Genomic DNA, 26,690 nt, shown 5'->3' with positions numbered 1-26,690 from the left:
TTCCCTGCTTCGCAATTCAATTCATTGGGTTCTGTTTACTTTCCCAAAGCTTCTCAAGTCTCCAAGAGAGAGCTTCTCTTCCACTTGTCCTTTGACTGTTGGTATCTTCTCTTCCTACCCATCTCGCCCCTATCACTTCATTTTCACTCCTTCAGTTAATAATCTATAACATGCCAAATTCCTCACAGTCCAGATGGCTGCACTGAGCACCAGATCTGCACAAACACCTGAATATATTGCCAACTGTCTACTTTGTAAATTTTTATTGCACAATGTCTGGATGTAAACTCATGATCTCATTTTATATCCTTCCCAAATAAGCTTCTTCTTCCTGTCATTTTCTATGGCACAGCCATTTTCTCTGTCCTTCAAACTGTAGATTGATTTAATCATCATTAATATGTATCTCTCAAGTTACATCTAATCAATTATGCTGATTTACACTTAAATCTATCTTTTAATTTCTTTACAGTCTTATTGCTATCTTTATATAGAATATCTGTATTATTTTCGTAAGTAAATTATCATATTAGTTTTCTCCTTATTCCTTGCCTTGAGTAATTTTCTAAAGCACAAAATAGTAATGGATACCTCCTGGATCACTTCTCAGCTCATTTCTTATCATGCAAATATTTATCCATAATATTTAAATAATTATCCATAAAACTTCAGTCAGGATGAATATTTTTTAATTTCCTTAGAACCCTGACCCCATCCTGCCCTCACATTTTTTTCAGTCTTACCCTGTATATGAGTTTCCTCAAGAAGTATAGATTAAGAGCTGAAGAAACAGCTTTGTGGTTAAAGTGCTTACTGTTCCCTCAAGGATCCAGAATTTGGATCTCAGTGTCTGCATCACAGCCAGCTAGGTGACCCGCTCAAGTGGTCTCATATTGAACAGACAGTATGCATCATGAAAAAAAAAATCTCCAAAAAACATCTCCCACTTTTAACCATTGGATAAAATCTACTACCTAGAAAGTATTTTTCGGTCAGTATTTGCGGAATAAGTGAATTAGTTCCTGATTCCTTACCCCGGATGACCTAGTTCTTAATTCTTGTGTTAATGGCTGGTAAGAGTCTCTGTGAAGTGTGTAAGCACTTCATATTTAGTAAATACACTAAACACTTAGTGACAATGTCAATAACAGGTTGGTTGCTTTGTGAGCACTAAGCAATCAAGAGCCTGAGATTTAAAAAAAGTCTCAGTTAGCAATAAAAACAAGGAAATCATGAAATTTGCAGGTAAATGGTGGGATCTGGAAAAGATCATCCTGAGTGAACTATCCCCGAAGCAGAAAGACACACATGGTATATACTCAAGACATATAATATAGGATAAACCTACTAAAATATGTACACTAAGGAAGCTAATCAGGAAGGAGGGCTCTGGCTAAGATGCTCAATCCCCATCCAGAAAGGCAAAGAGGATGGACATCAGAAGAAGGAGAAAACAGAGAACAAGTCAGGACCCTGCCACAGAGGGCTTCTGAAAGGCTCTGCCCTGCAGACTATCAAAGCAGATGCTAAGACATATAGCCAACCTTTGGGCAGAACGCAGGGAATTTCATGAAAGAAGTGGGAAATGGTAAGATCTGGAGAGGACAGGAGCTCCACAAGGAGAACAACAGAAACAAAAAATCTGAGCACAGGGGTCTTTCCTGAGACTGATATTCCAACCAAGTACCCTGCATGGAGATAACCTAGAACCCTTGCACAGATGAAGCCCGTGGCAGTTCAGTGTCCAAATGGGTTACATAGTAATGGGAAGAGGGACTGCCTCTGACATGAACTGATTGGCCTGCTCTTTGATCACCTCCCCCTGAGGAGGGAGCAGTCTTATCAGGTCACAGAGGAAGACAATGCGGCCACTCCTGATGAGATCTAACAGACTAGGATCAGAAGGAAGGAAAAGAAGACTTGGGGAGGGGCATGCTGGGAGAAGGGAATGGAAGAGAGGGATTGAGAGGGGAGGAGGGAGGGAGCTACAGGGGATACAAAGTGAATAAAGTGTAATTAATAATAAAAAATTTAAAAAATAAAAATAAAAAAGAATCAAAATAAAAAAACCCGGGAGACCCCAGGGGACCCACTGATGGGTGCGCAGCAACACCACCACTTGCTCCCAGAAGTCTTCCGGCTTGCTGAGAACAAGCGCATCTGGACACCCGCCTGTGGCTCGGGCAACCCTTGCTTGCTGTGAAATAATTTTTGAAGAGGCTATTTGTTGGATATTTATTGAACAAATACACAAACACAAGTATAACATATAGTAGCAACTAAAATTGATGAAAATCTAATCTCTTAGGTTTATTTTTATTTTATTTTTGGGGTGCTATAGACTCAATCTAGAGCCCTTTAATGTTAAATATGCATTCCATCATTGAGCTACACACACATCCTTTATCTTAGGGCAGTTTTACTCACCATTTTATCTGTAGTACTTGGCAGAGTGCTTACTAAACATCTGAAAATTAGTTAAATACAATTTAAGGGCGGTGTTCAAGCTGAATCATTCTATATTTTCTTGTGTGTTGCGGGTCTTCCAATGGAGATGTGGCATGCACTGCAGACGCTTCACATAAGGAAAAAGGGAGGGCTGAGACGTGATTCTCCTGGGGAGGGGGAGACCTTTACTTTCCCCCCATTTTCCTTTATTTCTCTAATTTTTATATTTTCGCAGAAGTTTATATAATGAGCAAAATATTAGCTAGTGAGATTGAATGCCAATCTCTTTCTAATGGATCAGAAAATGAAAATAAGCATCATATATATGATGAATTTGCCTGTGGTATTTACAAAAACCTGTTAGTCATTCATAGCTGGATGGTTTCTAATTCTAGCAAATAACACGTATGTTTTATGTCCCTTACAAAAAAATATATTAAATACTTTTAAAATTGTATTTTCAATGCTTATTTTCCTGCATAATGTGAAAACTGAGAATCTGACTAGGTGAACTCAAGCTTCCCTCAGACTGACTTATCTCCATGTTTCAGGGATTATAAAGATAAAACTAAGGCTATTGTTTCTTATGGGGCTGAGATATCAGGCAAAGCAATTCACTGAGGTTTCTTCAAAGGGAAACACTTGCATATCACCAGTTTGATAATGCTAAAACAAGACTTACAACACGTTTATAAGCATCAGAATTATTTTAAAAATTTAGCTAATAATCAGGATGAATGCCATTTACTCTTGTTTGGCTCTCCAGGGAATGCTGTTTACTTTGCTTTAAAATTTATGTGAGTCATTTGGTTATATGCCTTTTTTAATTAGCTTGAAGGAAGCAATCACTGGAGAGAAAGCGGAAATCAATTCTGATCCGATATTGATAGCTACTGTGCTGTAAACTGTGTGTCCTTTCTAATTAAATGTAAACATGTTCAGTTCTAAAGTCCAGCGGCAATGACAACAGTCACTAGGAAGGATTGCTTAAGCACTGTTCAACTGATTTGCCTGGCCTTTATTTCTTCCAGAGCTGTGCTTGTGCAATCATTGGTGGGGTGAACGCTGGTTGTAACTGACTTTTTTTTAGGCCATCTTCAGAGAAAAGGTTTGACAAGAATGTAGAGCCCTCTGTAAAACTTAAAGTTACTTATTAACTCTGTCCTTCTGATAGCTAATCAATGGCACTGCAGAGAGTCAAATTTGGTACACTAAACTGTCCCCTTGCCTAAAGCCAAGTCTTGGTAAATATTTAATGGCTGTAAAGGTGTTTTGCTAGTTATCAAACTGATATGTTAAAGGACTCTTAAAAGCAACTTTATCTTTCCTTCCCCTCCATAAATAATTTGTCCAACAATATAGTTTGTAGGTGTAAAGGTATTTGGATATTTTCATTTTTAGTACCTTGTTCAGAAAAAGACCACATGAGAAAATAAAAGATGAACATTTAAACTATAAACAATGATAAACACAACCTACGAGGGGGAAAAAAAGCACCCAACTTTCTTTTTGGTAGAATGCCAGTTTAAAAGTATAAAACAGCCAGGTCCTTTCAGTTGACTGAACACCACAGCAGGCTTGTTGAAAAATGCTATACAGCTGTTCTCATAAGAAACTGTTGTACGGTTCATATGGAATTACAACATACTCTGTAATGTTGGGAGACACTAGACTGTTTTTATTCAAAATGGCAAAGGCTGAGCTTTACATTTTTATATCTAAATTACCCTCTGAATTTTGTGCCCCCTTATTTTAATGACTCTAGTTGGCTAGGCACAAAGATTTGAAATTTTTATTTATCAATTTAAATATTAAATTTAACAACTTGGCGATTGAGCAGGTATTTTTTAGAAATGTGACTAATTTCTTTAAACATATACTCATTTCAGACTTACAGATTTTAAAGAAAATTTAATACAATTACCAAATACTGACGTGAATTTTAATAGTCTAACTGTAGGAAGTAAAAAATTATCTTTCTAAGTATTAAATAAGAGCTGCTAACTCAAAACATTATCTTCCAAGATATACCTTACCAGGAGCTGGAGAGATGACTCAGAGGTTAAGAGCACTGACTCCTCTTCCAGAGGACCCAAGTTCAATTCCTAGCACCCATGCAACCACTCACAACTGTCTTGGAACTCCAGGATTCAACATTCTCACACAGACATAAGGAGAGAACACCAAGAAAAATAGAAATAAAAATTTAAAAAGCTATCCCCTACATCAAAAGGGTTAAAAATGGGTCTGGAGAGATGGCTGTACACTTGTTCTTGTAGAAGACTTAAGTTTGATGACAAGCACCCACTTGGAGGTTCACAATCATCTATAACTTCAGTTCCAGGGGATCTGACTCCTTTTTCTGGCCTATGCCAGCACCAGGCATGCTCATAGTGTACAGACATACAAGCAGCAAAAACATCCATATAAAATGAATGAATGAATGCATGAATGAATGAACAAACAAACAAACAAATTAAGGACTACAACTGAGTTAGAATAAACAGTTCACATTTCAGAATGAAAAAAAAATTCAGAGGACCTTTTATAATAAACTCCCATCCTGTTTCCTCTCTTTTACCACTTCTGGTGTCCAGCCTGTTTGACATTCTGATTGAGCTTTAAACATCCTCCCTAGGGTCCTCCTTAGTGTTGAGCTTCTTTAGCTCTGTAGATGGCTGTCCTATATTATACAGCTAATATCCACTTATAAGTGAATGTATACCATGCCTGTCTTTCTGTTTCTGGGTCACCTCACTCAGGATGATTTCTTCTAGTTTCATCCATTCACCCAACAGGGGATTGAAGCAGATGCTGAGACTCAGGACCAAACTTTGGGCAGAATGCAGGGAGTCTTATGGAGGAAGAGAGGGGTAGGATTAGAGGGACATTAAAGACACATGAGCCCAAAAGGAGACCAACAAAACTAAAAGATCTGAGCCCAGGGGGCCCTGCAGAGACTGATACACCAAAGGAGGACCATGCACGGAGAGGACCTAGACCCTTTGCTCATATGTGGCTGATTGGCAGCTCAGTCTCCATGTGGATCTCTGAGTGAGAGGATCGGGGACTGCCTCTATCATGAACTCAGTTGACTGCTCTCTGTCACTTGCCCCTCATGATGCAGCCTTGCCAGGCCACTGAGGAAGAGGATCCAGGCAGTCCTGATGAGACTTAAGAGGCTATGGGCAGATGGTAATAATGGAGAACTCCCCCATTCAGTGGACTAGGGGAAGGGGATGAGGAGAAGAGGAAGGGAGGGTGGGACTGGGGGAGTTGAGGGAGTGTCTTCAATCAGGGATTTATAATGAATAAATTGTGATTTCAAATGCACTGGATTTGAAGAGATAATAGCAGACTTAGCAATCATGATCTGTTTGTTTTACTTCATGGTAGCTGAGTGGAACGCATCTATATGTATAGCTTTACTTGATATGGACTGTACATGGAAGAAAAGTGCATAAAGTTAATTTTAAAGATGTTATTGAAAGCCCGTGTGATGAGAATTTTCCCTAAGACTCCATCAAAGGATTATTTAATGGTATTATGTACATTAATAAAACAAGGAATCATGAATCAAAGTTTAGAAAGGAATACAATATAAATACTTTACAACAAACAGTTTTGGTTTGTGCTTCTTAAAGGCATATCTACAATGATTTTATCTCTAAACATTTAAAAATATAAACGTGTTTTATTTACTTCTCAAATGTAGTATATTGATGAAGGTCCAGTGAGAACTAAAGGCAGGCCAGCAGGTACATGTTTAGGGCTTCAATCTAAAATAGCCACGAAAGCCAGCGGGAATAAGTTCAGAATATGATAAGGTTGCACAAGCAACCAATTAACCATGTACATGGAAAAACATGAGCCGAGTATCCGGCTACTGAAATAGATGAACACCTTAACAGGAAATTAAAAATGTTTTTTCCCCCAGGCTATGAGTCATAATTACACATATGTGCAAAGACAGCAAAAACTGTATCAAGGATATTTTACCATCAAGTTGAGTTCTGAAACTGGAAAATATGGCACGATGCTCTTAGTGATTTGGTTCTAAACCCTCTTTAGTATGTTTTCTCTCAGAAACTGGTTCCAGAAATTTCAAAAATAGTAGGAGTACCTAACCCAGATTAAACAGGGGATTACAGAGAACTTCAAGGAAGACATGATGTCTTGGCTGAGGGTGAAAAAGTAAGAATTCATCAAATAAGGAAAAACAGGATATTCAAACTAGAACATGTCATGCATATTGTCATAGAGGTGTGAGAAACCTGTTACTGACAATATTTAACTTTCAAGGTCTTACAAATTTATCTAGTTCTAAGACGCTTAGGACCAGTGGTTCTCAACCTATGGGTCTTGACCCCTTTGGGGTTACATATCAGTTATTTACATTAAAATTCATATGTAGCAAAATTACCCTTATGAAGTAGCAACAAAATAATTTCATTGTGGGGGTTCACCACAACATGAGGGATGGCTCTAAAGGCTGCAGCATTAGGAGGGTTGAGAGCCATTGCTTTAGAGACTTAGGAAGTAGTCAGGGGAAGTACTTGTTAAAAACAGAAGCACCCTCATTTCTCTGAGCCCAAGAAAAATACCATCTTCTAGCTGCTGAGAAGTCAATGTAGGGAACAATAGGCCTGGTTGAAGACTTGGAATTCTCTACGGCATACATGCTTACCTATTTAGTGGGCAGTACTGTGCTCGGCGCTATGGCTAAGGAAAGAGAGAATATGGATCCTCATGCAGAATGTAAGAGTAAAGTTTACCCAGCTTTAGGAAAGACCCACTGGGCAATGCACCCAGAGCAGGTGGCCTTCTCTCACCAGTGTTCCACTCTACACTCAAGGCTCCATGACAAATTCCTTGAGTTTAAAAAGTTTTATTTCAAATTTTATACTTTCAGGATGAATCTTCCTTCTAAAGATTATGCATTGTCTGCATAAATAGCATATCAATAAAATAAATTCATTAATTTATAAATATATTAAAATGTTATGCAAAAGCAAAAAAGTTGTTAGTTACAACTTTTTTTTGCCTTTTTCAAAATTACAATTTTCAAAAACTACTAAAATTACTAGAAAATTATCTGCTCAAAATTTCAAATATCATTGTTTTTTGAATGATTTTATATATATATATTTTTTTTATTTTAAATTGTTTAATGTTTTTTTTTTTTTTTCAATGCAGTTTATTCAGGAACATTGAACAATCCTCGGACCCCGGGGAAAGCCAGCCACAGCTTAAATAGCCTCTGGGTAGCCAACCCAGGCGTGCCACGGGGGCAATGCAGATAGGTCCACATACATGGAAGCAATCCAGATCCTCAGCCTTAGCCAAATGTGGAGTTGTTCGTGACAGAGAGCACTCACCATCGGGAAGGTGGAAGGCAGAAACCAGCTCCATCTTTAAGGCATAGCATTCCGCAGCTCTCTACAGTTCCCCCTTTTTGTTTTAGACGCATCAGGCAAGAGTAGAGGTCTGATCTCTGATATTAGAAATAAATTGGGACTTTGTACTGATGCTCAACTTGGCTGTCAATGAAAATATGCTGGACTTTGAGTCACTAGCATATAACATGAGAATTTTTCCTGTGCTGCAAATCTGTCTAAACAATTGTCGAGCTATATTTTAGGTAATTGGACTGGAGAATTCGATACTACGATGGAGCAGCTGAGAGTGGCCATTGTCACAGTAAATTCTACCGGAGTGGACGCAGAACTAGCCACAGGATTATCAACATGGATTGCTGCAGCCATGAATCATCTGAAGGAATGGGCGGGCATGGGAGTGTTAGCAGGCCTTCTGGTGTTGGTCTCCTTGGTTTGCCTGTGGTATATATGCAAGATTAGAGTCTCACAACAGTGTGATGCAGCCATGATCATTCAGGCCTTTACAGCCATTGAAGCAGGACATTCTCCCCAAGCATGGTTGGATACCATAAAAAGCTAAAATGATACGCTCAGGATGCGAGGCTAAGCACTGCACTCAGGGTCAGCCACTTTGGACCCAGAGAAGAGCATGTCTGATTTTATATTTTTAAGAGAAAAAATGTTAGAATGAGCTAAAGATTTCTGGTATTAGAAAAGGCATGCCCTACACTGTGAGTTTTTTGTTTTGTTTTGTTTTGTTTTTTTTGCCCTTTACTATCTCTACCATTGTAATTATTTGCTCCAAGGAATTTATATTCAGGAGTGAAAAATACAACTACTCTATATTTCTTCAAAACAACAAGTCATTATAAAAGACAAATTTAATTTAAATGTAACAAATAATTTAATGTTATTTTGGGCAGATTGTTTGACCTTATAATATCTTATTTAGCAAAAAAAAAAAAAAAAAAAAAAAGGAAGGCCATTTCAGTAAGCAAAACCTAATTTCACAACCTAAATGTGTTACTAGATGGCATCTTCCGAGAGTTTATTTTCCAAATGAAAAACAAATTATAGTCGAGGACCGTTTTCATACTGGATCATGGCTTAGCTCAAAACAAAACAACTGTAGGACCTCTGCAAGAAGCAAAGAAGCAAAACAAACATATTATAGTCGGATTTCTCACATAAAGGAAATTAGGTTTTGCTTACTATTGAAGAAAGTACTTGTTATTTGATAGGTTGAATATGGAAACAACATAACAGGAATTTAGTTTGGTTGGTAAAGAGCTAAAAACTGGTATACATTTTACTGTTTGTTCTTGTAACAGGTATAAGTTCACAAATAAACTACCAATGTTAACATATAGAAGATACCGAGTTTCTTCTTCATGTTCTTTATGAGGCAAAGATTCTTAACAATGTCTTAGTTTCTGTAGTTTACAGTGAGATACATCAAGTAAGAATAGTACAAGTAATGAATTTATTCTACTGAAAAATACACAGAAATAAAGTAAATTTAATTTGGTAAACACAAATTCTGAGCTATTAATAATTTGTTGATATCATGAAACAAAATTTTGTAGAATTTGTGGATTTTTCATGAAGTAACAAAAACTTTTTAAAAGGGGTGCAGGGGTAGTCTCTGACATGAACTCGGTTCTTTGATCACTTCCCCATGGTGGAGTGACGTAATCAGCCCACAGAGAAAGAGGATCCAGGCAGTCCTGATGGGCCTGATAGGCTGGTGTCAGACAGTAGGCAAGGAGGATTTCCCCTATCAGTGTACTAGGGGAGAGGGAGGAAGAGGGGGAGATGAGGGAGGGGGCTACAACTGGGATACAAAGTGAAAAAATCATAAATAATAATAATAATAATATACGTTTTCACTGTATCACATTGTAGATGATAATATGGTAGCATACGCTGAAGGAAAGGGTCCCTGCCTGAAGAAACTTAGAACACACTTCTGTTATCAGTGAAATGCAAAGGGGCAGAAAATATTTCTCAATGCGTTTTGTAGTCAAAACCTTGGTTCTTCCATTTAAAATCTATGATTTTGGGAAGAATGTTAGATTGAAATTTGGATTGTTCAATAATTGTAAGACAAGTAATAATAAATAAAAATTTTTATTATTATTATTATTATTTTGTTTTTTTAAAAACAAGGTTTCTCTCTTCTAGCCCTGGTTGTCCTGGAACTTGCTCTGTAGACCAGGCTGGCCTCAAACTCAGAAATCCGGCTGCCTATGTCTCCTGAGTGCTGGTACTGCTTATTTCATTTAGTTATGGGAAAAAAATTACATTAGGGATATGATACAAATCTGCCAAAATAGAGTGCTACATGAATGTCAGCTAACATTATCATTCTTCTTGCTGTGATAGACTACCTGGACCACTGATAGTGAATGCTGAGGACCTACTCCAAGACTAAAAAGAGGGTTGGCCTTAGAGAAGACCACAGCTGTGGAGCATGCTGAAGCCTGTAATCCAGCTGAAGGAAGGGATCTGTAATCATGGCCACAGTTCAGGTCAGGGGCACATGGGTCATGAGTGGAGCAAGGCAACAGTCACAAGGATCTGCTTTCATGGGCAACCAGACATTGCTCTTGGGGCAGCTGGATGACATACTGTGAGAATATCCCACATAGTTTACTATAGGTCATGGCTATCTAGACTAATACATTGCAGATTCTGATAAATGGCAGTTGGCAAACCTCAGAAGACTGTGCATGTCACAAACTCTTAAAATATCTAGGATCTTGGCCAGATAAAAAACTCCAAATTTGAATTTTGAGTCCAGAAAAATAAAATAGAAATATTATGAAACAGTGTGAACAAATAGGTAACATTAAATAGCCAAGATAATTTCAGTAATTTCAGGGTTATTTTGGACAAGTAAAGAACATTGCTCTGATTCTAAATCATTTGCACCACTAACAGACCATGTCACTTTGTCTAACACAGTTCTACTTTTCTGGGTATGATTCTAAATCTGCAAGTAGTAAAAAAAAAAAAAAAAAAAAAAAAGGTAAATGTTTTTACTACCTTTGGACACTTATATCTATTATAAGTAATGTGTACAACAATCTTCAAATGTGGTCATTATTTCCATTAAAAAAGATGATGAATTGTGGGATCTGGAGGAAGCCACCAATTATTTTCTTTTCACATAAACTATTTGAGTTAAGACAACTGGTCTACTAATTGCCTACCAAGAGGCAAGCGCTTATCACTTTAATGCACTGAAGATAACACAGTCAATCATACTCTAAGAAAGCCTATGAAACTTCTTAAAGTTAAAGAACACATTTTAATATTAAATGCATGGTTTCATAATAAAGACCATGAGATGAAAATTTCCTTTCATTGGTAAATAGAATGTACATGCTACCATTTATTTTCCAAGCTATTACTGCTGCTTCTTAATACTGTTTTCTGAGAGGCAGGCCCTTAGAAGACCATTGAGCCTAAAATACCTAAGGACTAAAGCTTATGGAAGAAAGAATGAACATCCTGATACTTGACATTAATCACATTAACTCAGAGCACCTAGCCAACTCTGGCATTACTCCTACCTGTAAGACACTGAAACTAAAGCATGGAGCTTTAAAGTTAATGGGATTGCACAACTCAAACAGTCTATGTCAACTTGGTAATATGCCCCTAAGTTATTGTTCAGGATAGTGCCATTTCTATGTTTAGTCAAGAGTTAAAGCACTGGCAGTAATTCCCTATTTTCACAATATTCTTTCTGACAATAAAGATAACAATTATGAGAAGTTTTAGCTGGTTAAACCTGATGTACTGGTTTTGTTAATAAAAAAATTCATGACAATTAATGAAATGGATCTATTAAAGACAGTCTTCCAAAGCAGTACAGCTGCCACACCTACAAATGAACTCTTCATGACCTATATTATTCAGAAAGAACTGTAGTAACTTGCACTAAAATCTGTTACTCACAAAAGCTTCAAACCAAATCAAAGCATTACTGAGACACTGTTAAGATACTCCAAGTAGAGAATACTCGATATGGTCACCTTTCATGAAGCTTTCACTTGCTAGTCTTGTTTATTTCTGCAACTCATGATCTTGTACCAAATTAGTTTACTACACGTAAATCCACATTTAAACTCATTTTCCGGATAAGTATAACTTGGCTTAATTCCAGACTTCATATTTTGTTATTCCAGCTGGAATGAAAAGAGATTGCTAAGTGGTCATGCCTTTTTCTCTGTGTCTCATGTTCTAAACAATGAAGCAGTAAGCAAAGAGCATAGACAAAAGGACCTCAAGGTTTTGACCAACTTTCTCGAGATGTTTTTTAATTTCATTTTTTAAATATTAGTTACAATTTATTAACTTTGTTTCCAGCTGTAGCCCTCTCCCTCATTCCCTCCCAGTCCCACCCTCCCTCCCTCATCTCCTCCCTGCCCTTTTCCAAGTCCACAAATGTTTTGACAGATACAAATCAGCAAGGCATTTATTTTATACAGTCTTTTCCAAAAAACAATCTTTTCTCTTATAAAAGCCATGCTTTGCTTTTCAAAACCTCTGGGTACCAATAATTACTTTTCTACCATGTGTATTTGGATTCATTTGACTCTATTACAATTATGAACTATAATCAAATTAATTTTCATGAATATAAATCAAAACCTATAGAGCAAAGTTCACTGTTTAAGAATGACAGAACTATCCAAAAAGTGTGTTAATTTACAGCTTATTATAAGGGCATGGATGCAGAGGGTGGAGGAAGGGAGGATTGGGAAGGGAGAAGGAAGGGAACCACAGGGGGGATACAAAGTGAATAAAGTATAATTAATAAAGAATTAAGAGGGCCTCTGAAAGGCTCTCCCCTGCAGACTATCAAAGCAGATGCTGAGACTTATGGCCAACTGTTGGGTAGAGTAAATGGAATCTTATAGTAAGATCTGGAGAAATAGTAAGAAATAGTAAGATCTGGAGAGGACAGGAACTCACAAGGAGAGCAACAGAACCAGAAAATTTGAATACAGGGGTCTTCCCAGAGACTCATACTCTAACCAAGGACTATGCCTGGAGATAAACAAGAACCCCTGCATAGATGTAGCCCATGGCAGTTCGGTGTCCAAGCAGGTTACATTATGCCTCTGATATAATCTGATTGGCCTACTCTTTTGATCACCTCCTCCTCAGGAAGGAACAGCCTTACCAGGCCACAGAAGATGACAATGCAGCCACTCCTGATGAGATCTGATAGACTAAGATCAGAAGGAAGGAGAGGAGTACCTCCTCTATCAGTGGACTTGGTGAGGGGCATGCGTGAAGAAGGAGGAGTGAGAGTGGGGTCGGGAAGGGAGGAGGGAGGGGCTTATGGGGGGATACAAAGTGAATAAAGTGTAATTAATAAAAGTTAAAACAAATAAAGAATTAAAAAAAAAGAAATGGAGGAGGACCTCCTGTATAAGTGGACTAGGGCATAGGGGAAGAAGAGGGAGGAAGAGTGGGATCGGGAAGAGACGAGGGAGGGGGCCATAGCTGGGATACAAACTGAATAAATTGTAAGAAATGATAATAATAATAAAAAAGAAAAAAGATAAAAAAAATAGCTCACCTTTACTGAACAGAAAAAAAAAAAACTAAGGGCATGGAAGATTTTTGAATTCAATCTTTTTTAAACACAGGAAACTTTGCCATATTTGAACCTATTACTCATTTTAACATAAAAACTACTTTCAAATTCTCAGATATTCACAAAAAGAAGAAAAGTTGCTGTCTAAGACACTTATCCAGGCATCTAAATAGCTTCTTCCCTCTTCAGCTGTTAGGTGAACACGCACTGACATGGAAGATAAGGTAAAGTGATGACGTGGGGCGCCATGAAGGTAAGCAAGGAAGGCTGTTTCCAGGGGTGACAGGGGCACATGATCCATGGCACATTTACTAAGTCACTAAAGTTACATGGGGAAGAGATGCCAAGAACTCCATAGAAAATATCCTGATGAAATATTCTGTAAATTTCAAAAATATCAAAATTAGAATAATCTCAGTAAAGGAAACACACTGTCCCCCTCTATTTGGTACTTCAGCACCTTGTACTTAACTTCTATAAAGTTACTGCAGTGAAATTTTAGGTAATGTAGAAGTTTTACAGCTTTAAAATATCAGGTAAGAAGTTTCTGAAGCTCAGATATTGTAATGCACTCATATTCAAATCAAATGCTATAAATGCATTCAAGTTACTTAAGGTAGAAAAATATATTTAAAAAAAAGAAAAATATATTTTAAGTATTAGAGAAGTTGAGCTATGGATAACAGAAAACTTAATATACAAATAAAGATGAGGGAACATTATGTTGATTATATAAAATAAGGATGGTATAAAAAAGAGCTCTACAAATAAAAAGCTCTTGTGGTATATATGCAAGATTAGAGTCTCACAACAGCGTAATGCAGCCATGACCATTCAGGCCTTTACAGCCATTGAAGCAGGACAGTCTCCCCAAGCATGGTTGGCTACCATAAAAAGCTAAAATGATACGCTCAGGATGCGAGGCTAAGCACTGCACTCAGGGTCAGCCACTTTGGACCCAGAGAAGAGCATGTCTGATTGCATGCGGGTTGATGCCCCAGGTCCCGCCTCTGAGAAAAAGGTATTGGACGGGTCTGATGCTCTTTGGGTGGATGACCACCCAAATGAACATCGGTACAAAGTCCCAATTTATTTCTAATATCAGAGATCAGACCTCTACTCTTGCCTGATGCGTCTAAAACAAAAAGGGGGAACTGTAGAGAGCTGCATAATGCCGCACCTTAAACATGGAGCTGGTTTCCGCCTTCCACCTTCCTGATGGTGAGTGCTCTCTGTCACAAACAACTCCATATTTGACTAAGGCTGAGGATCTGGCTTGCTTCCATGTATGTGGACCTATCTGCATTGCCCACGTGGCACGCTGGGGTTGGCTACCCAAAGGCTATTTAAGCTGTGGGCTGGCTTTCCCCAGGGTCCGAGGATTGTTCAATGTTCCTGAATAAACTGCATTGAAAAAAAAAAAAAAAAAAAAAAAAAAAGAAAACCCATATCTACTTGCCTGTCCCTCCATGTCGGAACCTCATTTAATTTGAACCTGTGCAAGTTTTATGTGTCCACCACAGTAAAAAAAAAAAAAAAAAAAAAAAAAAAAAAAAAAAAAAAAATACTTACTAAGTTAAAAGTTAAGAGTCCTTAATTGTACAACTATGCATGATGGCTACACATAATATTTCAAATATAATGATAAAATGGGACTTGAAATAAAATTGAAGACATTTTTAAGAGCACACATCAAAACTTTAAGGATTTAAAAATATTAAGAAAAATATTAATAGGACTATGAAATACAAGTTCAGGCAATTAGGAAACCAGGAAGAAATATCAGGGTTAAAAGGAGGTAGGGCACTTAAAAATAATCTTGTGGAATATTGTTCAGGGATGAAAGGAGAGACTCTTCAGGTTAAAATAATCTTTAAGAACAGATCACAATAAATGAAAGTAGTATATTCTCAGTTATCTTAAGAGATTTCAGAACACCAAGGTAAAATAAATTTAATATCTTCCATGAGAAAAAGTCTACAAAGGTAAATTGATTTGTCTCATTGTAGACTCAGTTCGAAATAGAATCATCAGGAAAAGAGTTATATTGTATAAGTGGTGAAAAGATGTGATGTTCAAGTTTGAATTATATATTCAAAACTCTGGAAGTTACTTAAAGAAGAAAGCAAGAAAGAAGACACAGAATCCTAAAACCCAGACATCAACCCAGAGGGGAAGAGAAGAGATACCAAGGATGACAAATGTGCAAGTTCACAATGCAGGCAGGAGGGTTAGGCCCCAGCTAGAGCACAGGGTGAGAAAGATGAAGTAACAAGTGAGATCCAAGTCAAAGAAACATAATTAGAGATTTAAGGCGGTATCATGTAAGAAAGTCGCGGCAGTAGTGAAAGGCAAACACAAACATGCAGCAACTTTCAGTGCCTGATGGAGTGTCAAAAAAATCTTTTTGTCTTGTTCCAAAGAACATTCTGTTTGGCAGAGGGCTGGCAAATTGAGTCCAAAAAAAGACTATTGTAATTCTAGAATACTACCTGGTGAGCAGTCTTAATACTACTGTTCCTTAGATTTCAAAATGTAGTGGTGACTTGCATGTACATTTGCGATGGTTGTGCATGTCACCAGTGTTTATACTGAGAAACACAACAATTTCAAGCAGAGTCTAAGTTCATGTATGTCTTTTCATGTATTTTGTCAATGGTCTGCAGTCTATCAACCCCCCAAATATTTCTTCCATTCTTACTGGAAAAATCTGTGGCAGAACTTAAAAATAGAGAAATTAAAATAAAAATTGAAAAAGCAATTGATTCTTAGGATGTCTTTAACATGGCAAAAATTTGCAGCAACTTGTCTGATCAAGTACTATGTATGGAATGTGGAAATATTTCTCAGGTGACAGAAGGAAGAATGTAATCTTGCTGCCATTCCCTCCTTTGTTGGCATAAACCAGAAAGTGTTTTTTAAAGCTGTTCATAAGAATGTCTATGGAGTAAAAACTGACTAAAGAATTTGAAGTTACCCTCAAAAAACATAAAAATAAACATCTCAGGAACTTAAACATAAAGACATACAGGAATGTGTCTCCATAGAATGTAAATGCAGTACATATTAATTTACAAATACTGAGTAAGCCTCCGTACACACAGAAGAGTGAGTAGAATACCGATTTTGAAATTCCAGATTCCATTTTCTTTTAGTATAGGTACCAGTGTAAGGAATGATTTAAAGACTTCTAAGAAAGCCTTTTTCCTCTCGTCACTTTCTTTGTGACCCACTACAGAGAGTATAAATTGACTGCATAACAGATGACAACATTACTTTCACTAGAAGGATTTTTGAGCTACTAAAAATGGTAATGGATAAAGCTAAAGGCTGCTAATGCTAAAAATGTAAAATCCAGCCCTTTGTAAGAAAGACTAGCAGGTATGGACAACTGGCACCTAACTGAGGTTTTCTCTCAAGTGCTGTGCCTGAGAGAAGTACCTTGTTTTGGTTCTTCTGTTTTTTTTTTTCCCTCATGAGAGAGGAATTCAAAATTACAGAACTCTATAAATGACTATTATGTGAAGCCAGTCATCAAAAGTCTCAAACTTTTGCTCAAATCTTGCTCTACTATGTCAATGACCAAGTCACTTGACCTCTTTACTTCAGCTACCAACACCAATCTCTAGCTACCATCTATTGATAAGACAGGGTACCAATATTCTTTAAGTTCTTTGAGCAAAATAAAGTCACATTATATCTATTTTATTAGAAAACAGAGAGCTCACTGGAATTAAAGTATTAGAATGAACGAATAACTCATATTGACTCTAGCTACCAGTGGGAGTAAAATGCAAATCAGTAACACCAACAAACGATAGTGAATCATCCACAGACTCAGATCAGTGTTCTGCCTCTGGTTTCTCTAAGTTTAACATGCTCTCATTCTTGTGGCTTGTAATAATATGAATACTGCAGCACAGAGGCAGATTTATGAAACTGTTTAGCATTTCACTGCCAACAGAGTGTATCTGGAGGCTGTGACTGGAAAAGCTAAAGGACTGATGATGACTGTGTCCACGTTTTTAAAGAAAAAAAAGTAATTTTCACAGTTACATCAAACTGAGAAGCTTCACTCACTGGGATAATATCCAGAAACCAGTGGAAAGGATAGCCACCTATCCACCATACAAATAGGTATTGAATATGCATTTCCAGAACTATATGAGGTTGAGGAATCAAAAGTAAAAAGTTCTAATCAAAGATATTTTCGCTAGTGTCCTCCTTGTTGTTTAGTTCCTTTAGGACTATAGATTCTAGTATATTTATCCTATATTATCTGTCTAATATCCACTTCTAAGTGAGGATATACCATATGTGTCTTTCTGCTTCTGGGATACTTCACTCAGGATGATCTTTTCTAGATCCCACCATTGAGTGCAAATTTCATGATTTCCTTGTTTTTAATTGCTGAGTAGTATTACATTGTGGAAATGTACTACAACTTCTGTATCCATTCCTCCACTGAGGGACATCTGGGTTGTTTCCAGATTCTGGCTATTACAAATGAAGTTACTATGAACATAGTTGAGCAAATGTCATTATTGAATGGTGGGACATCTTTTGGGTATATGCCTAGGAGTGGTATAGCTGGATCTTGAGGTAGCACATCCTTTTCTTGTTCTTACAGAAAAGGCATTGAGACTAACATTAATGATGATAGCTGTGAGTTTTCCCATAGACATTCTTAATCAGTTTGATCAAGCAACAAAACAGGTTCTGAGTGAGATTCAAGCTTCTTTGGGCCCATGAACTGTGGTACGGTTATCCTGTAATTTTCTTATATTCGTTTCCTGCATACTTTTCTAACCCCTTTCTGTATCACAGTGTGAACAACACTGATTTTCAAATGCTAAAGCACTCCAAAAAATGCCTTTTAAGTCTTACATATTGTTGGCTGTGCTTTTTAGTTTGGGTTGAAAGATTTGGAGGCTATGAGGTGTATCAGCTTGTAGTTTCTGTTTTTGTTATGCCTTTGAGTGATTTTCTTTTTTTTTGTTTGTTTATCTTTTTTTTAAGTTTCTTTTATTTATTTATTTATTTTTTATCAGTTACATTTTATTAACTCTGTATCCCAGCCGTGTCCCGATCCCTCATTCCCTTCCAGTCCCTCCCTCCCTCCCTCATCTCCACCGTGCCCCTTTCCAAGTCCACTGATAGGGGGGACCTCCTCCCCATTCATCTGATCCTGTTTTATCAGGTATCTTCAGGACTGGCTGCAAAGCCCTCCTCTGTGGCCTAACAGGACTGCTCCTTCCTTCGGGGGTGGGGAGACCAAAGAGCCAGTCATTGAGTTCCTGTTAGAAATAGTCCCTGTTCCCCTCACTTTGGGAAACCAATTGGTTACTGAGCTACCACAGGCTACATCTGAGCGGAGGTTCTAGGTTATATCCATACATGGTCCTTGGTTGAATGTCAGTCTCAGAAAAGACCCTGTGCCCAGATATATTTGGTCCTTGTGGAGCTCCTATCCTTTCCCCATCAGACTAACTCCCCTTCTTTCTTATGATTCCCTGTACTCTGCCAAAGGTTTGGTCATGAGTCTTTGCTTTGAAAACACTGCTAGTTAGAGTCTTTCAGATGCGCTCAGTAGACTCCTGTCATACTTTCAGTGCATATCCCATCTGTCTTTCTAAACAAGGATTGATCATCTTACCCCATGTCCGCTCAATTGATTATCTTTTTCAGGTGTATAGATTTCATTATGTTTATCATATCTTATAGGTCTATATAAGTGAGTATATCCCATGTTTGTCTTTCTCCTTCTGGGATATTTCACTCAGAATGATCTTTTCTAGATCCCACCATTTGCCTGCAAATGTCATGATTTCCTCCTTTTTGATTGCTGAGTAGTATTCCATTGTATAAAAATACCACAATTTCTGTACCCATTCCACCGTTGATATCACCTTACACCCCCCATCAAAATGGCCAAGATGAAAAACTCAAGCGATAACACATGCTGGAGAGGTTGTGGAGAAAGGGGAACCCTCCTCCACTGCTGGTGGGAATGTAAACTGGTACAACCACTCTGGAAAGCTATCTGGCGCTTTCTAAGACAAATAGGAATAGTGCTTCCTCCAGACCCAGCTATACCACTGCTAGGTATATACCCAAAGTTTGTTCAAGTACAAAAAAAAGGACACTTGCTCAACCATGTTTATAGCAGCTCTATTTGTAATAGCCAGAACCTGGAAACAACCCAGATGTCCATCAACGGTGGAATTGAGTGATTTTCATACTAACATAAAACTATACTATTAATTGAGTTGGCAAATATTTCCTACCCTATTTCCTAAAACTGTCACACCTGCTTTTCATCTTCCTTAAGTGGTTGACAAAACCCACCGTAACACACTTGGGATTAGAGTTTCTTTGTCAATTATTTTATGAGTTCAATCTATTCAGAAAACCTAGTGCTACTCAGGATTTCTCTTTTATATTATTTTAAATATACAAAGAAATATATTTCATTGGGAAAATTTCATATATATGTACTTTGTTCTTAGGTGACCCCCAAATCCAGAGCCCTCACCTACTCTTGCTCTCACACTCTTTCTGGCTTCCCTTCTCTCTTAAAATCATTCATACATACATACATATGTATATATATGTGTGTGTATATATGTGTGTGTATATATATATATTTCTACCATCCTCTCTTGTTCCCTATTTCTCTATTAGACTGCTCCTGTTATAGAATTCTACCTACTTTTATGTTTACATACATAAACACACATATACACATGCATATTTAATTTACATGTAGTTTCTGTAATTTTGAAAAAATTTCTGGTGGTGTCCGAGGTCTGAGTAGGTTCAGGAGACCATTGCCCCCAGGGGCGAGACGTGCTCCATGCCAATTGACTAACTCCATGTTTTCCTCCACTTTTGAAAGTCATTTAAGGTTCTTAAATTTTTTTAAATTTTTCATCAATTACACTTTATTCATTCTGCATCCCCCCATAAGCCCCTCCCTCCTCCCCTCCCAGTCCCACCCTCCCTCCTCCCTTTGCTTGCATGCCACTCCCCAAGTCCACTAATAGGGGAGGTTCTCCTCTCCTTTCTGATCTTAGTCTGTCAGTTCACATCAAAAGTGGCTGCATTGTCCTCTACTATGGCCTGGTAAGGCTGCTCACCCCCAGAGGGAGGTGATCAAAGAGCAGGCCAATCAGATTGACGCAGGATGTTTCAACAAGGGGGTTAAGGCTTCTCATAATATTTCCTATAAGCCCACACTTGTTTGTCTATATCCCCCATTTTTATTCATTATTAGCCAGATAGAGCCAAGTAATTGTGGTAATGATACTTGCTTTTTTGCCCAATGCTGGAATGCTAGTAAATTTAGGTATGCCCTGGTTACTCGCATGCCTCGCTGGGTGCCTGTGCCCGTTGATGCCCCTCACGCTATGACTCTCTTTAGACAGAAAAGGGATCTTGGAACTACAGCCACCATTGTTACTACCATCTCATTGGCGGCTGTTGGAGCTACCACCGGGGCATTAGCCATGAGTCATACTGGGCAGACTGCTCAGACCCTGAATAATCATTTAGCCAATGTAGCTCATGCCTTAGTTGTACATAAAGGAATTAATGCTCAACTAAAAGGAAGCTTGATGGTGTTCAATCAGAGGATTGACCTCGTGCAGGAGCAAATTGATACCCTATGGCAAATCGCTCAACTTGGCTGTCAATGAAAATATGCTGGACTTTGAGTCACTAGCATATAACATGAGAATTTTTCCTGTGCTGCAAATCTGTCTAAACAATTGTCGAGCTATATTTTAGGTAATTGGACTGGAGAATTCGATACTATGATGGAGCAGCTGAGAGTGGCCACTGTCACGGTAAATTCTACCAGAGTGGACGCAGGACTAGCCACAGGATTATCATCATGGATTGCTGCAGCCATGAATCATCTGAAGGAATGGACGGGCATGGGAGCGTTAACAGGCCTTCTGGTGTTGGTCTCCTTGGTTTGCCTGTGGTATATATGCAAGATTAGAGTCTCACAACAGTGTGATGCAGCCATGATCATTCAGGCCTTTACAGCCATTGAAGCAGGACATTCTCCCCAAGCATGGTTGGATACCATAAAAAGCTAAAATGTTACGCTCAGGATGCGAGGCTAAGCACTGCACTCAGGGTCAGCCGCTTTGGACCCAGAGAAGAGCATGTCTGATTGCATGCGGGTTGATGCCCCAGGTCCCGCCTCTGAGAAAAAGGTATTGGACGGGTCTGATGCTCTTTGCGTGGATGACACCTAAATGAACATCAGTACAAAGTCCCAATTTATTTCTAATATCAGAGATCAGACCTCTACTCTTGGCTGATGCGTCTAAAACAAAAATGGGGAACTGTAGAGAGCTGCAGAATGCCGTGCCTTAAAGATGGAGCTGGTTTCCCCCTTCCACCTTCCCGATGGTGAGTGCTCTCTGTCACGAACAATTCCATATTTGGCTAAGGCTGAGGATCTGGCTTGCTTCCATGTATGTGGACCTATCTGCATTGCCCACGTGGCACGCCTGGGTTGGCTACCCAGAGGCTATTTAAGCTGTGGGCTGGCTTTCCCCAGGGTCAGATGATTGTTCAAGGTTCATGAATAAACTGCATTGAAAAAAAAATTTCTGTAGTTCTACCCATTTTCTGAAATTGTTATTTCATTCAGTGATTTTATAGCTAAATGAAATTCAATTGTGTGTAGCTGTCACATTCTCTGAACCTGTGCATCTATTGATGGACCTCTAGGTTGGCTCCCTAACTTGGCTACTGTGACAGGTTTAAATAGATGCTGATGTGCAAACATCTCTGTGGTATGCTTACCTAGAATCCTTTGAATATATGCCATCCAAGATTGATATGTTAGAACTATATAGTAGTTTTATTTTCAGTTTTTGTGAGCAAGTCTATTTCATACAGGCTCCCCTGGTTTACATTCCCACGAGTAATGTATCATGTCAGTATTTATTGCTATGTTTTTTCTTGTTGATAGCCATCCTGACTGGAGTGAGGTGAAATATCAATGTAGATTTAGTTTTCCCTTCTGATAACTAAGGATGTTGAATACTTTTTTCAAACATTTATTGGACACTGCATTAAAACAAATTCTAGGGGTAGTATAGACTACGATACTCCAACCAGAAGGATACAGAAAACAACACTTTGGCCCTGCTGGTGAAGGGTTATCTTGATTAAGTCACTGAGGTGCAAAGACCACCCTAAAAGCAGGTGGTACCATCTCCTGATCTTGGGTGGTGGATTGCATAAAAAAGAGGAAGCTGGCAGAAGACAGCACTCATTGATTTCTGCTTTCTTGACTACAGATATAAGATGACCTCAGGGTCTTGCTGCCTTGACTTCCCTGCCAGCATAGACTATATCCTCTGTGAACAAAATAAAATTTTCCCAGAAGCTGTTTTTGCTAGGTATTTTCTCACATCAATTAGAAAGCTACTGATACAATGGTCTAATGAGTTGGATAGATAGCTCTTCAACTACAAATGGCCAGGATCTGTCACTAGCCCCTACCTCTCACTTCCTCTCTCCCTCCCTCCCTCCCCTCCCCTCCCTCTGGCTATCTTTATATATCTTATTTCTCAACTGAACTTAGATTCTATTCCATTGAGCGAGATGTCAGTCTCATGCTACCACCACACTGTTTTGGTAAGTGTGATTAAGGTACCATGCAGCGAGTATTGAAAGCAAGAAGTATAACTGTCTACTCTGTCTTTTAAAGACTGTCTTTAGACCTGATAGGCTAGGGTCAGATAGTAGTGAGGAAGGACCTCCCCTATCAGTGGACTAGGGGAGGGACATGGAGGGGAAAAGGCAGGGAGAATGGGATCAGGAGGAGAGGAGACAGGGGGCTACAGCTGGGATACCAAGTGAATAAATTATAATTAATAATAATAATAGTAATAAGAAGAATAAATAAAAAGTAAAGGACTGTCTTTAAAATATAAACTCAAATAACAAAAGAAATAACAATTTTTTTTTATTTTTAAGTCCTTAAATTTAGGATTACTTTACCATTAACTTTTTGTTTCTACAACAAAGTTTTGGGGAGTCTGGTAGAAATCATACTGAATTATTAGAAGATCAACTTATGGCACCCTACCATTTTAAGTATGTAACACTTTCTTATTCACAAATACACATTTCATTGGTTTCTTATATTGAAGTATGTTTGATAAGAACATAAATGCTGTTTTTTGAAAGTGTGTAAAATTACATTGCTTTTATAATGAACATGTATCAAACATTTTTAATTAATTTAAACTGAATTTATTAGGATTTCTGCATATGCTTCTGCCATCTATGAATACTAAAAGTTTTACTAATTTTCCGATAAGGAAATGTTAATGTGCTTTTTGTTCAAGTGACAACACATGCTGGAGAGGTTGTGGAGAAAGGGGAACCCTCCTCCATTGCTGGTGGAATGTAAACTTGTACAACCACTTTGGAAATCAATCTGGTGCTTTCTCAGACAATCAGGAATATTACTTCCTCAAGATCCAGCTATACCACTCCTAGGCATATATCCAAAAGAAGCTCAAGTACACAACAAGGACATCTGCTCAACCATGTTTGTAGCAGATTTATTTGTAATAGCCAGAACCTGGAAACAACCCAGATGTCCCTCAGGTGAGGAATGGATACAGAAATTGTGGTACTTTTACACAATGGAATACTACTCAGCAATTAAAAACGAGGAAATCATGAAATTTGCAGGCAAATGGTGGGATCTAGAAAAGTTCATCCTGAGTGAGGTATCCCAGGAGCAGAAAGACACACATGGTATATACTCACTTATATAGACCTATAAGATAGGATAAACATAGTAAAATATGTGCACTTAAAGAAGATAAACAAGAAAGAAGAACCAGAGTAGTTAGATGATCAATCCTCACTTAGAAAAACAAATGGGATAGACATGGGAAGTAGGAGAAAACAAGTAACAAAACAGGAGCCTATCGCAGAGGGGTTCTGAAAGACTCTACCTAGCAGTGTATCAAAGCAGATGTTGAGACTCATAACCAAACCTTTGGCAGGGTGCAGAGAAGCATACGATAAAAGGGGGAGTTAATATGACCGGGAGAGGATAGGAGCTCCACAAGGACAAAATATATAAGGGCACAGGGGCCTTTTATGAGACTGTTTCTCCAACCAAGGACCATGTATGGATATAACCTAGAACCCTTGCTCGGATGTAGCCCATGGTAGCTCAGTTACCAAGTGGGTTTCTCTAGTAAGGGGAACAGGAACTACTTCTGACATGAACTCAATGACTGGCTCCTTTACCTCCTCCCCCTCGGGGGAGGAACAGTCTTGCTAGGCCACAGAGGAAGCCATGGCAGCCAGTCCTGAAGATACCTGAAAAGCTAGGGTCAGATGGAAGGAGAGGAGGACCTCCTCTAGCAGTAGACTTGGAAAAGAGCAAGAGGGAAATAATGAAGGTAGGGGGCTACGGCTGGGATAAAAAGTAAATAACCTGTGATTAATATAAAAAATTAATAATAATAAAAAAAGAAAATGCCCTGTGACCTCTAGTATCTAAGTAGAGGGAGAAAACCCTTGTCTTGTGTGTGATTGTAATAGGAAAACACTGTAGGCTCTCCTCAGCAAGTGAGGGGCTAACGAGTTTTTCATAGATGTTTCTCCCACCCAGGTTTGGAAGGTCACATTTAATCCTCATCTTCTGAGTTTTTTTTTTTTGTTTTTTTTTTTTTGCTTTTTAAGCAGTCTGTAGGTTCTTTTTCCTACATCTAGTGAGATGATCACATAAGTTTTAATTTTTGTTCTATTTATATTATATACAGCATTACTTTTTGCATTTTTATTATAACTTACAAACAAGTATTGCTTAGATAAAAAAATTACAAATTACATTTTTTTGCTCAAGATAGTTATTACTTATATTGTTTTCTTTCAAATGTCAATTTTCATCTATTTTTCAATATAACAATAATTATGATAAATATATGATAGCTAATAAAAACGACCATATGAAAAATGAAAGGAATACCAGTTCTGAAATAATTTTGATTCTACATGTGTATATACGAACCCTACTTCTTTCTCCTAATGAAAAGGAAGGTTATGGAACTTGAAAACTTCAGTCAGTGGTAGCTATCCCATGAGGATGTAACAAGCAGACTTAACCATGGGAAATTTAATAATACCAGACACTCTTCCCATCAACAATTATAAAATGACATTACATAATATAGGGGATTTACTTGAACCTAATTCAAGAGAAAGGAGGTCTGTGTGTGAAAATGTGGTGGAACAGGACTGTCTGAGGGAGGTAATGGTGTGAGCTTCATTCTAACTGCTTTAGAACATACTCAACATTCCCCATGAAGAGCTCTTTGTTACTGCTTTTGAGCTGTGGATGGAAGCCAGAGCTGTGCGCTTGGTATACAAGCACTGGATCTTTGAATTATACACCTAGAAACTCTCCAAAAAGTTGTTTGAAATTTCATTTACATTTTTAAGTTACAGAAAAATTAGGGTACAATGTATATTGTTAAAGATTGGGAACCACCCCATGGTGGAGAGCCAGCCCCTGACATTAATGATACTCTGCTATGCTTTCAGATAGGGACCTAACTTGACTGTTCTCTGGGAGGCTCCAGCCAACAGCAGATGGAAACAGATGCTGGGACCTGAAGTCAAGCATGGAGTCTGGACTCTGGGGTTCCTGGGGAAGTGTTGGGGGAGATGAGGAGGAACCTGGAGAAGACTGAAGCCTCATAGGGGGACCAGCTGAGAAAACTTGGTGCAGTCACATGGGGGCTTTCAGATACTGGGACATCGGCTGGGGCATGGGCATGATTTGCACCTAGGCCCCTGCACACAGAGTGGCCAAAGGTGGCTTGGTCTTCTTCCTGTGGGGTGCCTGGCGAATGGAGTGAGGGATGTTTCTGTTGCCTGCTTTTGGAAGCTTCTCCTTGGTGAGTCTGCCTTGCCTGGCTTGGGGGAATGAAGATGGGAGCAGTCCTGATAAAACTTGATGTAGTGGGGAGAGATGGCGGGGTGCTCCCTTTTCTGGGGTGCAGGGAGGGAAGAGGCAGGGAAGTGGGAGGGACTGGAAGGAGGGGAGCAAAGGGGCACCCTCAGGATATATAGTAAATAAACTAATATATAACTTAAATAAAAGTGTTTAAAAAGATTTAAGCAATTCATCCCATGTCCCAAAGCACCCAAAGATGTACAAGCTTAAAAATTAAGTGCATGTTGACATC

At 38.4% G+C, this 26,690-nt stretch overlaps 1 protein-coding gene across 10 annotated transcripts in view; it reads right to left on the bottom strand.

The window, feature by feature from the left end:
• The window catches only part of Mipol1 (mirror-image polydactyly 1), a 303,874-nt gene that overhangs the window by 62,688 nt on the left and 214,496 nt on the right, over positions 1 to 26,690 (bottom strand). The gene's annotated exons all lie outside the window — the stretch shown is intronic.

The sequence above is a fragment of the Meriones unguiculatus genome, chromosome 7, assembly GCF_030254825.1.
Source record: "Meriones unguiculatus strain TT.TT164.6M chromosome 7, Bangor_MerUng_6.1, whole genome shotgun sequence".
NCBI lineage: Eukaryota > Metazoa > Chordata > Mammalia > Rodentia > Muridae > Meriones > Meriones unguiculatus.
The sequence above is the reverse complement of the archived record's forward strand: the minus strand, read 5'-3'. Positions and strand labels throughout refer to the sequence as shown.